Source organism: Jaculus jaculus, chromosome 4 (assembly GCF_020740685.1).
Source record: "Jaculus jaculus isolate mJacJac1 chromosome 4, mJacJac1.mat.Y.cur, whole genome shotgun sequence".
Lineage (NCBI taxonomy): Eukaryota > Metazoa > Chordata > Mammalia > Rodentia > Dipodidae > Jaculus > Jaculus jaculus.
The window spans coordinates 113726397-113742775 of record NC_059105.1 but is presented as its reverse complement, the minus strand read 5'-3'; the positions used below and the strand labels follow the sequence as shown (position 1 = coordinate 113742775).

The 16379-nt window shown below is 42.4% G+C and overlaps 1 protein-coding gene across 5 annotated transcripts in view; it reads right to left on the bottom strand.

Moving 5' to 3' along the window:
* Positions 1-16379, bottom strand: part of Tbc1d8 (TBC1 domain family member 8) — a 163480-nt gene that overhangs the window by 52621 nt on the left and 94480 nt on the right. The window lies entirely within an intron of this gene.

Below are 16379 nucleotides of genomic sequence, written 5' to 3'. Positions count from 1 at the left end.
AAATCATAGAAAAACCAACAGAAATTCAATCCCAAAATGAAAACACAACAACCAATGAGACTTGGATCAAATGAATCACTGAACTGGAAGCAAACCATCAAAGAACTAACAATAATATCAATGAAATTGAGCAGAATCATCTTTTAAAGCACTCAATTTTTGTCAGTAGGCTTAACTTACTTGAAGAAAACCAGTGAAGCCCTAAAAGAGATATAAATGAACTGAAAGTGAGTCAACAAATAGAAGATCTCAATAACCAGCTGATTAAGCTCAATGAAGAGAGGATCAAATACAAGAATGAATTCCAAGAAGAAAATTAGATCTTAAACTGAAATCATACCTCAAAAAAGAGATGGACATAATACAAAATAACACGACAGAAAACAAAAACCCAAATAAGGTATTTTAAAACCTCTCTAGAATCCCTCACTAACAGAATCACACATGTGGAAGACAAGACAGAAGAAATTGATCCAAAAAGTTTGCTAAGTTCAAAAAATCATGTGAACAGAATACAAAGGAACTGTGGTATACCCAGATCATGGGTATACCAGAAAGGGAAGAAATACAGGCCAGAGGCATTAAGAACATATTCAGCAAAATTATTGAACAAAATGTTTCCAATATCACAAAAGAGTGGCCCATCCAGATACAAGAAGCTTATGGACCACCAAACAGACAGGACTGAAGAAGAAACTCTCCAAGGCATATCACAGTTAAAACTCTTAACAGTGAGAACAAAAAGAGAGTATTATAAGCAGCAAGGGAGAAACAACTCACTACATACAAAGGCAATCCCATCAGAATTACGTCAGATTTCTCAATGGAAACCCTGAAAGCCAGAAGGGTCTGGAATGGACCACTTCAAAGTCTAAAAAACTATGGCTTCCAACCCAAACTATGGTATGCAGCAAAAGTATCCTTTATAATAGATGGTGAAAGGAAAACATTCCATGAAAAAAGTCAGCTCTACAATTATATGAACACAAAGCCAAACCTACAGAGAACACTTCAGGGAATACGCCATGCAGAAGAGTGAAACAACTAATCTCAAGAGCCAGCAAGAAGATCACAATACCAAAACTAAACCAGGCTCAAAAAACATACAAAGCCCAGGAAAGCACCTAGTCCTATTAAGCACCCCATCATGGCAGGGATTAAATCGAACCTCAACAGTTATTTTTATTTATTTATTTGAGAGCAAAAGACAGACACAAAGAAACAGGCAGAGAGAAAGAGAGAATGGGTGCATCAGGGCCTCCAGCCACTGCAACAAACTCCAGATGCATGTGCCACCTTGTGCATCTGGCTAACGTAGGTCCTAGGGAATCGAGCTTCAAACCAGGGTCCTTAGGCTTCACAGGCAAGTGCTTGATGAGTAAACCATATCTCCAGCCCAAACCTCAAAGTTATAACCTGAAATATTAAATGCCCATCAAAAGATAAAAGTTAACTGGTGGCTCAGAAAAATGGACCTTTCTCCCTGCTGTCTTCAAGAAACCCAATAAAGGGCTGAAGAGATGGCTTAGTCGTTAAGTGGTTGCCTGGGAAGCCTAAGGACCCCCGTTCAAGGCTTGATTTCCCAGGACCCACATTAGCCAGATGCACAAGGGGATGCACGCACATGGAGTTTGTTTACAGTGGCTGGAGGACCTAGTGCACCCATCCTCTCTTATATCTGCCTCTTTTTCTCTCTGTCTATCGCTCTCAAATAAATAAATAAAAATAAAACAAAAACTTAAAAAGAGAAAAAAGAATCCCACTAAAGACAGATACTTCCTCAGGGTGAAAGGATGGAAAATGAAATTCCAAACAAATGGAAATAAGAAACAAGCAGGTGTTGCTATATAAATATCTGATTAAATACACTTCAAACCAAAAGAAACTAAAACTTCTTACTCATCAAGGGAATGATCCAACATAAGGTACATCACAATCACAAATCTATATGCACCTAACACAAGTGCACCACAGTTTATTAAACAAAATTTACTTGGCAATAAAACAGAAATAAACACCAACATCATCATAGTAGGGACTTCAATGCTCCACTGTCATCAATAGACAGATCAAGCAGAAAATCAACAGGGAAATAATAGAGCTTAACAACACCATACATCAACTAAACCTAACAGACAGCTATAGAACTTTCCACCCCAACTCTACAGAACACATGTTCTTCTCAGCAGCCCATGGACCCTTCTCTAAAACAGATCATATATTAGGCCATAAAGATGCCTCCATAAATTCAGGAAAATTGACATAACTTCCTGCATCATAGTAGATCACAATGCTTTAAAGCTAGAAATTAACAGCAACAGACATATCAGGAATTCCACCAGCTCGTAGAGACTGAACAACACACTTTTAAACAATGAATGGGTTGTGGAAGAAATTTAAAAACAATTTTAATACTTATAGAATTGCTATTAATGAAAACACAACATACCAAAACTTATGGGACACAATTAAGGCAAAAGTTCACAGCACTAAATGCCTGCATAACAAAGATGGAGAGATCCCATATTAATAACCTAGCCATTCAGCAAAAGGCACTGGATAAACAAGAAGAATCCAACCCTAAGAGCTTCAGATGAAAAGAAACACTCAAGGTCAGAGAAGAAATTCATGAACTGGAAACTAAGAAAACAACTAAGAAAATGTATGAAATGAAGAGCTGGTTCTTTGAAAAAAAAAAAAAAATAAACAAGACTGATAAACCCTTGGCCAGTTTGATCAAATGAAAAAAGAGAACAAAAGAGAAAAGTCTCAAATTAACAGAATCAGAAATGAAAAGGGAAAGAACACAACAGACATCAGTGAAATTAGAAGAACCATCAGGACATACTTCCAAACCTAATATTCCACACAACCGGATAATCTGGAAGAAATAGATGAATTCCTAGTCATACACCACCTACCAAAATTAAATAGAGCAGATTAGTCTCTTAAACAAACCTATAACATTCATCTATATTGAAAAGGTAATCAAAAACCTCCCCCCAAATAAAGTCCAGTCCAGCATGGTGGCACACACCTTTAATCCCAGCACTCAGGAGGCAGAGGTAGGATGACTGCCATGAGTTCAAGGCCACCTGAGACTATATAGTGAGTTCCAGGGCAATGAAACCCTACCTCAAAAAACAAAAACAAAAATCTATATATAGAGAGACATTTAATGCAATACCAATAAAAATTCCAGCATCAAGCCAGGCATGGTGGTGCATGCCTTTAATCCCAGCACTAAGGAGGCAGAGGTAGGTGGAGCACTGTGAATTCAAGGCCACCCTGAGACTACACAGTGAATTCCAGGTCAGCTTGGGATACAGTGAGCCCCTACCTTGAAAAAATAAAAATAAAAATAAAATAAAATAAATCCAGCATCATTCTTCACAGAGATAGAAAAAATGATCTCAAAATTCCTATGTAATGGCAGTAGGCCTTGGATATCCAAACATATTCACAGCAAAAGAAACACCTCTGGAGTTATCACCACACCTGATCAAAAGCTATATTACAAAGCCATAATAACAAAAACAGCATGGTACTGGCATAAAAACAAAAATGTAGGGCTGGAGAGATGACTTAGCAGTTAAGCGCTTGCCAGTGAAGCCTAAAGACTCAGGTTCGAGGCTTGATTCCCCAGGACCCACATTAGCCTGATTCACAAGGGGGTGCGCATGTCTGGAGTTTGTTTGCAGTGGAGGCCCTGGTGCACCCATTCTCTCGCTTTCTCTGTCTCTTTCTCTCTGTATCTGCCTATTTCTCTGTCTGCTGCTCTCAAATAAATAATTTTTTTTTAAAAAGCCAGTAACTCTAAAAATAAAAAAAGTATAGATCAATGGAACAGAATTGAGGACCCAAACCTTAGGTCAAACATTCATAGCTACTTGATCTTTGACAATGATGCCAATAACATAGAATGGAGGAAAGATTGCATCTTCAACAAATGGTGCTAGACAAATTAGATAACCACATGTAGAAAAATGATCTCACCATACACAAAACTCAAGTCCAAATGGATTAAAGACCTTAATATAAGATCTAAAACTCTTCAACTACCGAGAGAAAAAATAGGAGGAACTCTCCAAGATACAGGAGTGGAGAAGGACTTCTTGAACAATACCCCAGTAGCCCAGGAAATTAAACAATCTCTCAACCAATGGGACCTTATGAAGCTAAAAAGTTTTGCATAGACAAATATACCACAAGCAGAGCCAATAGAATACCCAAAGAATAGCATAAAATTTTCACCAGCTATGTTACTGACAGAGGCATAATATCTAGAAACTACAAAGAACTTAAAAAACCTAAACAATAAAAAAAAAAATCAAACAACCAACTGAAAAAAATGAGGCAGAGAACTGAACAGGGAGTTCTCAGAGGAGATGCAAATTAAGACAACTATGAGATTACACCTCACTCCAGTAAGGATGGCAATCATTAACAAAAAAATCAAACAACAACAAATGTTGGTGAGGATATGGGGGAAAAAGAACCCTCATTGACTGTTGGTGGGAATGCAAACTTGTACAACCACTATGTCAATCAATACAGAGATTCATGAAAAAGACAAATATAAAACTAACAACAGACCCAGCTATTCACTTACTGGACATTTATCCTAAATGCTCCATGCTTCACTATGGAGATATTTGCTCAACCATTTATAGCTGCTCAATTCATAATAGCTAAGAACTGGAATGAACCCAGGTGCTCATCATTAGACAAATGGATAATGAAGTTGTGGTACATATACACAATGGAATTCTACTTGTCAGTAACAAAAATGTTGCAACAAAATTTGTGGGGAAATGGATGGACTTAGAACAGATCATACTCAGTGAACAAACTAATCAGAGAAAGACAAATGCCACATGTTGTCACTCATCTGCAATTCCTTACCTGGATCAGCTTGAGTTGGTGGCATACTGGATATGCAACTTGAGGTCCAGACAATAGGGATGGAAGGGCTTGGCGGGGAGGGGAATAGTAGAGCGGAGAGGGGATAAACACAAAACTAAACCCAAAATGAACTGGTACCATAGAAAGCTTTCTCCTTGATAGTAGACTCAAAGGTATCACCGTCAACAGGAGTATAGGGGGAATGCCCTAAATGAAGGGCCCTAGAGAGGGTAGGATGAAGCCTAACCTTCCTAACCTTAAAAACCTTTGGCTCTGACCTGTAACTCGCAGTACTAGAAACAGGTGCTACCCATATTGATCTATTGATTAGAGAGAGCTAATGTGGTCCCTAAAACAAGACAGGCTTCTGTCAAAGCACTTGATTTCCTGCCTGGGGTAAAAAGTAAGACCCTATTGATGAAGACACCATATGCTGCTGGCACAGAACACAGAGACCTAGCTTGAATCTGGAAGAGTCAGTCCCCAGACAGTTAGCCCTCTAGTGCTGGAAAGTGCTCCATGAGCTATTGCAGGAAAGTGGCCAACAACAGTGTGAGCAAGCAGGGGTCTAAGCTATCCAACACCCAGCCTGACAAGAAGCACTCACCAGTGCAATGGTGACACACAGCCTTGGTGGGTAACCAATGGCCTTCTGATTGGCTAAGAGATCCATTTAGTGGAAAGAAATCCATATCTGGAACTTGGAGCCAGGTCTGAATCCTATGGAGACAATGCTCACCCATGTCAAACTCCCACTAGTCTTTGGCTAAAAGAGAGGGGCTACATCCATCTAACTCTCCCCAAATTAATAACACTTATCCAGTTATGCAATTTAACCTATGCTGACTTCACTCTCCATTGGAGAACCTATTTTTCTTTTTCAGAAGGTAGTGAGATCCAAGGAGATAAGCCACTCCCCGCATCTCAGTCAAGGCCCAGGTGAAACCATGGAGGAAGTGGTACATGCATCTGGAGTTTGTTTGCAATGGCAGGAGGCCCTGGCATAAGCATTTCTTCTCTCATTCTCTCTCTCTTGATCACTGCCTCTCTATCTGCTTGCAAATAAATAAAAATATTTTTAAAAAGTCAGATCAGGCTCAGTGGTTAAAGGTGCTTGCTTGCAAAGCCTACCAGTCTGGATTCAATTCTCTAGTACCCATGTAAAGCCAGATGCAAAAAGTGGTACATGAATCTGGAGTTTGTTTGCAGCTGTGGGGGGCTGAGTGTGGGCACACCCATACTCACATATTCTCTCTCAAATAAAAAGTAAATAAAAACAAATTTTTTAAGTCAGAGACTGGAGATATTGCTTAGTGGTTAAGGCACTTGCCTATAAAACCTAACGACCAGAGTTTAATTCCCAAATACCAACATAAAGCCAGATACACAAACTGGCACATATGTGTAGAGCTCATTTACAGTGCCTAGAGGCCATGGTGCACCCACCCACTCCCCCCAACTCTACCAGGCATGATGGTACACACTTAATCCCAGCAGTCTGGAGGCAGAAATAAGAGATCACTTTGAGTTCAAGGCCAGCCTAAGACCACATAGTGAATTCCAGGTCAGCCTGAGCTAGAGTGAGATACTACCTCAAAAAATTCATATATACACACACACACATATATCATACATATATACATATAGTGGTGGTTTGATTCAAGGGTCCCCCATAAACTTAGGGTTCTGAATGCTAGGTTCCCAGTTGATGGCGATTTGGGAATTAATGCCTCCTGGTGGCAGTGGATTGTTGGGGGTGGGCTTATGTGTATTATAGCCAATTTCCCCTTGCCAGTGTTTGGCACATCCTTCTGTCCATCTGATGTTGCCCAGAAGGTAAGAATCACCTTCTGCTCATGCCATCATTTTCCCCTGCCATCATGGAGCTTCCTCTCAAGTCTGTAAACCAAAATAAGCCTTTTTTTCCCCCTACAAGCTGCACTTGGTTAGGTGTTTTCTGCCAGTAATGTGAACCTGACTGCAATACACACACACACACATATATGTATGTATGTATGTATCTGTGTGTGTGTGTATATATATGTATGTATGTATGTATGTATATATATATATGTATATGTATATATGTATGTATAGAGATCAGGACATCAGGACTGGTGAGATAGCTCAACCTACAAAGTGCTTGCCTGGACCTGACTTCAATCCCTAGAACATATATACAAAAAATCAGGCATTGGTAGCACACACTTGTAATCTCAGCACTGGTGAGGCAGAGACAAGAGGATCCCTGTGGCTCACCAGTCAGCCAATCTAGCCTAATTGGTGAGCTCTGGGACAATGAGAGACCTTGCCTCCAAGAAGCTGGATAATGTTCCTGAGAATGACACCCAAGGCTGTCCTGTCCTCTGGCCTACACACACACACACACACACACACACACACACACACATCTACATACACATTTCTATACACAAGTGTTCTATTTCAAAAATCAGATGATAATCAGCATTGAAGAGGATGTAGGAGAACTTCACCCTTCATACACTGCAGCTGGCAGTGTAAAATGATGTGCTCAGGTCAGACAACAGTCTAGCAGGTTAAAAGCAGATTTTTAACCTAGAAATTTTACACTTGGATTACAAACCAGAATTGAAAACTTATATCTATTCATCAAGTTGTATACAAATGTATATATCCCATGATAAACCAAAAAGAGGAAATGGCACGTGTCCATCAAATGATGAATATGTAAACACACTGTGGTATATCCTTTTAATAGGATAAATAGTGCTCAGCCACCAAAAAAGGAGCAGGTATCGATACATGTAACAATGTTGATAAAGCCTCAGAATGCTTGTGCCTGGAGGCCGGACACTAAGACTAAGCTGCCTGAGTGTGTTCACATGAAGTCCAGAACGTGCAGTCCACAAAAACAGAAAATAGATCAGTGATTGCTCAGAGACTGGGGGAGAGGGAGAAATGAGGAGTGCTGCTGGTGACATGGGGCTTTTCTTTGGGAAAACTGTTACAAAATTGGTTGTGATGATGGTTTCATAGTACTATAAATATGGGAAATTTTGAATGGCAGCCTTTAGAGGGGTGAAATATATGGTATGTGAATTAAATATTAAAAAAAAAAAACAACAAAGAAGCCTGTACTTCCTCCCAGGGGCTCTGGAGAGCATGGGAAAGCCCCATGAATGCCCCAGTTCCCAAGCTGTAAGAATGGTACGCAAGGCCCCTCAAGATGACCCCAAATTCCCCCAGAGCCAACTATGTCCAGGGTATTTAAATTTAAATGTGAAAATGCTGATCTCCCAGAAGTTGAGTATAATGTTTACCAGAGGCTGGGGACAGAGGTGGGAGGGAGAGACAGGAAGAGGCAGATCAATGGGTACTAGGTACATTTAGAGGGACAACTGCGTTCTGGTGTGTTTTTGCATACTAGGGTAACTATAACTTTCAAAAAAACTAGAAGAAAGGATTTAAAATATTTTCGCCATAAAGGAATGACAAATGTTTAAAGAAAAATGTTTAACCTGATTTAAATGTCAGCATCCACAAGTATCAAAACATTACATGGTACAAGTTGTTTGTGTTAAGGAACCAGTTGTATATTTAAATAAATTTAATAAATGAGAATAAGATAAACTGAACATCTTCCCCATAGCATGCTGGCCATATAGGCTTTTCTAAGTGTCAAGTCCATGCTTACTCCCTGTAAGATCTTATAATAATCCTGGTTCTGGCACCTATGAAGTCACTCCCTCCCTGGACCATCTCCCTTCCACAGGACCTGATCAAGGCCACAGTGCTGACGGGGTGTGGAGCACAAATCCCAGAAGCCCAAGCTGAGCAGAAAAAAATTAAAAAAAAAAAAAAAAGGCAGGAGGACTCATTCATGTTGCACTCAGTCTTTCAAATCAAGAATAAGGTGGTGAGCATCCATGGCAGGCAAGAACAGTGATTTTTCTATCCAGTACACCTGCTGTCTGCCAAGAGCTCAAGCCAATCAGCCTCTCTGGCTTCCGAGCAGCCTGCTGTATGACACTGTCTTCTTTCTGGGTATACTGGTAGCCAGAGAGCAGAACCCTCAACTTATAAAAAAGAAAGCAGAAGGAAGGACTTTGAGAGCTGAGTTCTTTCCCATATTTGCTTAGAACACTGTTTTCTAATTAAGTATGTGTGCTATAACATTATTTCAGTTTCTTGAACGGCTGTGTGGTGAGAGACTAGCTCTTTGCAAAGGGCAGGGTAAGCCCATCCTTTCAGTCCTGTCTCAAGCAGGTGGTAGTTTTGCTGCTAAATATGTCAACGTTTTCTGAGCAGCCTCAAAAACAGCCCACTAGCTTTAACTTCCTTCTTAGACATTCTAATACTTCTGTCCACACAAAGACTAGCATTCCACAGTTCATGACCTAACATTGGGCATGTGAAGATGGAGGTCTGCCGGCCTCTGCAGAAGCACCAGAGCAATGGTGGCTACCTCAGAAGCAATGGGGCTCAAATCAGTAAGTATAATCACATGAAGTTCTGGACTGTTTCCAAAAGCAGGTTTAATTCCTAAGATCTCAGGTCCAAGAAACTTTTCTCCACGAAGCCAAAACTAGTTTATTCTGTATTGGATCTGTCCCTCTAGATTAGACAAAGATGTGTCAAAAATGGGTTTTAGGGGTAAGAAGATGTCAGTGGTTAAAAGCACTTGTTATGCAAGTCTAATGATTAAGAGTTCAGATCCCAAGAACCCATGTAAATCTAGACACAGTGGCCCACATGTCTGTAATCCCAACACACCTACATACCTACGGCAGGCAACGGAGGGCAGAGTCAGAATTCCAAAGCCAGTGGGCCAGCTAGTCTGCCATTAGCACAAGCAAACAGCAAGAGAAATTGAGTCTCAAGCAAGGGAAGGCAAGGACCAACAGCTTGAGATTTTCCTCTGACCAACAAATAAGCAGTGTGCCATGTACACAGCCACACATATACACACATCATGCACCCACATATACATCACACACACACGCTCCTCCATCTCTCTTCTTTCATCAACCTTCTAGAACACTTTTATGAAGAACTCCATCTGGGGCTGAAGATATGGCTTTAGTGGTTAAGATACTTTCCTATGAAACCTAAGGACCCACGTTCCATTCCCCAGGACCCACGGAAACCAGATGCACAATGTGGCACATGTGTACATGTGTCTGTAGTTTGTTTTCAGTGGCTAGAGGACCTGAAGTGTCAATTCTCTCTATCTGCCTCTTTCTCTCTCAAATAAATATATAAAACATTTTAAAACAGAACTCCATTTGGGTCTTACAGGCAACTCTCCTTCTCTGGACATTCAAGCCGATGCTATGTTAGTGTTGCTTCAAAGCCACACTGGGGCTGCGTGAGAGCCTGGAGTAGGCTGACTCCTCCACTGACTCCCATTCAAGGATCTCCATCCATGCATGAGACAGGATACCTGACAGTGCCACCTGCACTTGTGGGGTAAGGAAGGGTAAACTGGGTCCTCTACAGTCAAGTATATCCCCTACAGGAACTCGCGGAGGCTTTCTTCAGTAGCTCTACATTACATGGTCACCCCAGACCCATGCCCTATGCCTTTGTACTCTGGAAAACGCCAAAATTTAGCAACATGAAAACAATTTTTTTCCTCTGCTCTAGTCCACGAATAAAATACTTCATTTCTCAAATGTGTACTCACACAAAATGTAGCCAGAGTTCTTAGTGTTGAAGTCTGGGTTCTGGCAGCTCTAATTGGTGAAGCTCAGATACCCATCCCCAATATGCAGATTAACAGACAGATAATGACAAAAAAAGCAGGTACTTATTCAATGTGAGCATACTGGAAAGAGAAACAGATAAAGGAGTTCAGTGATCCCAAATTCATCTGCTTTCAGGGGTCTAACCATGCGTTTTAGGTTTAACGGGGGAATGGAGACAGCAGGCCCTGGAGGTATACATGGGTAAACAGTCCTGGTCCAAGTGTGGGCTCACTGATCATCACCTCAGTTCTGGTCCTGCAAGGTGTTCTGAAGAAGTCCTTATTGCATGAGGAGGCAAGGTTGTTCTCAGGATCTGGTTACTTCTGCTCCAAGGTACAGCCTCACCCTCATGCCTCACTGCCCTCATGGGGAGTGGGCACTCTATCTGGAAGGTTTTGCTGTTCCTGGAATGCAAAGCAACTCAAAAGAACCGGGTGTCCCAACTGCCTTGTCCTTTGTTCATCCTCCCCAGAGATCTGAGACAATCCTCAAGCAACCTTGGTCCTGTGGGATTGCGAAGGGCAAGGTGTAGGCCTTCCCTTGGGGAGTGGGGACTGGCCAGAATGTGGGGACTGGAAGGACTGAAGAGCCCCAGGTCTGTCTTCCTGCTGCCAGCAGAGGGCTCACTCCAATCAGATGGATGAAAGTGGATATATGGTGAGGCCAAGGAAGAATAGCAGGACAAGGGGAGAATCAGGGTGGGAAATGGCCAAAGGGGTCTGTGAATTCACATAGACGGGGGCCAGGCTTTGCTGCTGAGAATATGTGCCCTGGAAACCACCATCCATTCACCATCACAAACTGGCAGGAAAACCTTGGGTTGTAGGGAGTCCTGCCATTCACATTAGCCTTTTGTGTTTTCCTCACCATTTTTAGTCAACCAGAGATTTGAAGGCAACTTGAAGTGCGAGAGGCTAGGTTAGCCACAAACAGGCAGGATGGCCCTTTGGGAGGGATGTTACATCACGCTCTTGCCACATGTATCATCTCAGCTCTCCCAACCTGCTTCAGTCTCAGGACTCAACTCACCCCATCAGATCTCTCTCTTGAACATGCACCCTGCCCAGGTGTGGGTGGACTCCTCTGAGCCCAGTTGGATCAGCTGGGATACTGGTGTAGGTGTGCCCACCTCATCCTGAGCGTGGACTCTAAAATATATCTTTTTGGGGTTCACAGGGAAGCACTTCTCCTGCTAGGCCCTTGAGCTGCACACAACTCCACATCTGGATCTTCACACAGGTAAGATTATCCCTCTCACCCCATCTGCTGCCAGGGTGGGAAGAAACACTCTTTATTACTGATTTACTACTTAATCTCTTTGAAAGCATGCATGTTAGAATCCTTTCGCATGCATGCATATATGTATGTATGTATGTGTATATGTGTGTGTGTGTGTGTGTGTGTGTGTGTGTGTGTGTGTGTGTATATATATATATATATTTTTTTTTTTTTTTTTTTTTTTTTTTTTCCTTCGAGGAAGGGTTTCACTCTAGCTCAGGCTGACCTGGAATTCTCTACATATTCTCAGGGTGGCCTCAAACTCATGGCAATCCTCCTACCTCTGCCTCCCAAGTGCAGGGATTAAAGGAGTGCACCACCACACTTGGCCCTTTCTCATATTTCTCATATTGTATATAAAATGTTCATGTTCATTTACATGGGCTCCTGGACCATGTGGTATATTTCCCCTCTCCCCTTACCTTCCTTTCCTGGGCCCTTTCCCTCCCTCACAACCCTTGATATTCAAATGAAATGTGATGATTTAAAAATCACTCTTGGGGTCTGCGAAATGGCTTAGCAGTTAAGGCACTTTCCTGCAAAGCCAAAGGACCATGGTTCGATTCCCCAGGACCCACGTAAGCCAGATGCACAAGGTGGCACATGTATCTGGAGTTCATTTGCAGTGGCTAGATGCCCTGTTGTGCCCATTCTCTCTCTCTCTCTCAAATAAATAAAAATATTTTAAAAACATTAAAAAGCAAAAAGAATCAAATAGAAAGATAGCTTAGCAGTTAAGGGATGTGCCTATGAAGCTTAAGGACCCAGGTTTGATTCCCCAGAGTCTACATAAGCCAGAGGCACAAGGTGGCACATGCATCTGGAGTTTGTTTGCAGTGGCTGGAGGCCCTGGTATGCCCATTTACACACTCTCTGCCCCACCTCCTAATAAATAATTTAAAAAAACACATTCTCTTGCAGCACATTGCCATATACGCCTCTAATCCCAGCACTCAGGAGGCAGAGGTGGGAGGATCTTGAGGCCAGCCCACAGCTTCATAGTGAGTTCTAAGTCAGCCAGGGCTAGAGTGAGACCTACCTCAGAAAAAAATAAGTAAATAAAAATCATTCTCTTTTGTCTGGATTGTCAAGTCTTTGGCTAATGAACAAACAGGAATCTAGAGTTTGGGGCTCCAGGAAGCAGTCTAGCACCCCATATTTATTGCTATCAGAAGGAGCTCACCACCTTTCTAACCATCCCCCACTCTATACCCACACACAGCTGTGAAGGAGACAGGAGAAAGCATCTTCCAGGCAGTTTCACTTAGGAACAGGAGCCCAAAGAGAACCAGAAGATGTCACCCTGCCAAAGTGGAAATGTGTGTGATCCAGTTTCATCCACAAGGACTGCGGCAGCCTTTGCTGCCTCCACAGTCTAGCACACTACCTTGGGGTAGCCTTTGGGTTACCCTCCTGAATCTGCAAACCAATCAGGTCTACTCCTTACGTGCCTGAGTCTGGTGACAAAATCCATTTTTAGTTGACTGTAAAGGCTTGTCCGTGCTGAGCTTTACTCTCTGCGCTGTGATCTTGCCTGTCTGGACACATAAGCCTGCCTCTCTGCCTCCTCAGCTCAGGCGCCCTGCAGCCCGGGCAGACCCCTTCTTGCCTTCTAGCTGTGTCATGCTTTGGGATGACCTTTCATTTTTGTTACATGTATGATTTGTCTGTGATCTCTGAGCCTACCATGTGTGTATTTCCTCTAAACTCTTGGCTTGCTGCATGTGTAATTCATCTAAAGTCAGAGCATTCATGGGTGTAATGACTCTCTTGACTTTCTGTAATACTCACTTCTCATCTGAATTTCCCAGTCTCTGCTTTGGTGCTTTCCCCTCTCTTCTTTACCACTTAACTTTCTTCCACGTGGAGTCTGGGGATGATGTCTTTATGCCTTGCCTCCCACACAAATGTATGTTTTCTTGTAAATCTTTTTGTGTATGGGCTTCTCTAGCCTGTCTTCCATGTATGTGTGGAACTGCTCTGGCCTTTTCCTACATACCAATGTCCCCTAAATGAACCTCATGAATTATGATTTCTCCCTAAATAAAATCAGTAATCCATAATTTATGCTTATTGAGCCCATTTTTAACAATTCTTTTTAAAAACAGGATAAGGACCCCAAAATTAGGGTTCACAAGTCTGTGAGACCCCCTCCTAAACCCCAAAATTTTGCATCATCTGGATATCGTACTTTATCCTACCTAACTTCAGGGAATACCTGTTTGTTTGGAATTTTCATGATCACTTTATATCCTGTCCTCCATTCTGTCAGGGCAGCTCCGCCTTGCCCTGTCACTTTGCCTTCTGGGATCTGGGATGATATGCAGGAGAGTCCTGTTCAAAGTCTCCTCCACAGTGAGTGAGCTGGGCAGATGACTTCCAAGCCCTGCCAGCTCTCAATCCTCCCGTCAGTTGGAGAGGGTGTAACAGCAAAGCAGCAGCCCCTCCTCCCTCACTGAGGCGTGTTCAGGCCAGGGTCCAAAAACCTGGGTGGAATGACCACAGGACCAAGGTGACTAACAGTACTCAGATGCTCAGTGACCAGGCCTGTGACCCCAAGGGTACCATTCAAAAGCTGTCATCTGGGAAGGGAAATGAAAATGGATCAAGGAAAAAAAGAGCTGGAGAAGGGGGGAGGGGATCATTCCAGCTTGTCTGGCTTTGAGGAGACTGTTTTCTTAAACTAGCTCTATTGGCAAAGTGCCCAGGGGACTGAGTCATTACCTGTTTACACCCACAGGCTTATATATCCATGACAAAGGCTGCTGACGGGAGATACCCAAGGGCAGGCATCCTGGACTTTCTACTTTCAAAAGTCCCTAACCATGCAGTTGACAGCTGGGGACCAGAATCCCACATGTCTGAGAGCCAGCCCCAGGCACCCATGAGCCCCTGGAAGCTCAGCACTGGCCACCCCAAAAGTCCTTTCTGCCTTTCTCTCTTCTCTTCTCTTCTTATACGTCCCAGGGTTGAACATGCATGGGGCAGGGGTGAAGGAAGGCTTGTAGAGCTGCCCAACCCTGGGATGTAAATGAGCACCACCTATACTGGTGATTTCTCTTCCAAAGCATTTGATTTGGCCAGAAGGGAATTAGATGCCACAGACCTCTAATCGTCCTCCTCATTCCTCACTTTCACCCAGACTAAAAATGTTACATATGGAACTGGGGCCACCATCTAATTTTCTCTAATTCTAGATGACAGCATCTAAAGTCCCAACACCCATGCGACTGGCTAGTAGGTGGCTCATGCCTAAATAGGACTGCAATTCACAGGCTTCCAGATGCATACACATGTGCAGTTAATGTGGCTCACATAAGTGGTTTAATAACCCATACACCCAAAACTTTGTTATTTGGGGCTCTGGAATTGTGGCTGGAACTAGCCAAGTAGACTAGTCTGATTAGCCAGAAAACAAGATCCTCCTGTCTCCACCTCCCAGCACTGAGATTACAGGAGAGCACCACTGGCATTTTCTCGTGGGTCCTGGGGATCCAAACTGAGGACATCATGCTTGTAAGACAAGCACTTTACTGACTGGGTTAGCTCTCTAGTTCATGGTCATTTTAACAGATGTCTATAAGCAAGACTAAAAGGACTCAAATGCTAACTTTGGCAAAGATGTAAAGAAATATGGCAGCATGGGTTCCAGCACACTGGTGTGGGTAGTACATGAGTACTTGGAATTAAGCATAAAAAAATACAACAACTGAGCTCCAAGTGTTCCTTTATAAGGCAGACATGTATGCCTTCTGTCTTACAGACTCTCGAATTATCAGAGGTAACACCAAACCATTTGAAATTTCACTCAAAAAAGGGGATGGGAAGTTGGTTTTAAATTTCTGCCTTGCTTGTGATGATGTATAATCAGCCTAACAATTACCACATATAGCAGGAAAGGATGTAAATACTTCCCCAAAACAAACTAAATACACTGCTACTCATGGACCAATAATTAGAGAGACATGTTTCCAAGATGTTTAGGAAAGGTTGGCATGTGTGTGAGAAATAATGAATCTTTCTTTTTTGTTGTTGTTGTTTTATAGGTAGGGTATCACTCAAGCTCAGGCTGACCTGGAATTCACTATGTAGTCTCAGGGTGGCCTCAAACTCATGCGATCCTTCATCTCTGCCTCCAGGATGCTGGGATTAAAGGCCTGCGCCACCACACCCAGCTGAATCTTTATGTTCTTTAGAGACTTTCCCTGAGCATTAGACTTTAGAGCTTTGATGGAGCTTAAATACAGACTGAATATTCCCTCTCTGAAATGTTTGGGACCTGAAGTGACTCAAACATCAAAGATTTTGGCTCTTAGAATATTTGTATAAGTGTTTTAAGTTGAGTATTTCTAATGTGAAAACCAGGTAACTAATGTGCTCCAGCACTGGACTTCAGAGCACCAAGATAAATTCAATCTGTAGTAGGACATTCAGCCCAAGTACAGAGAAATCAGGAGATGAGAAGAT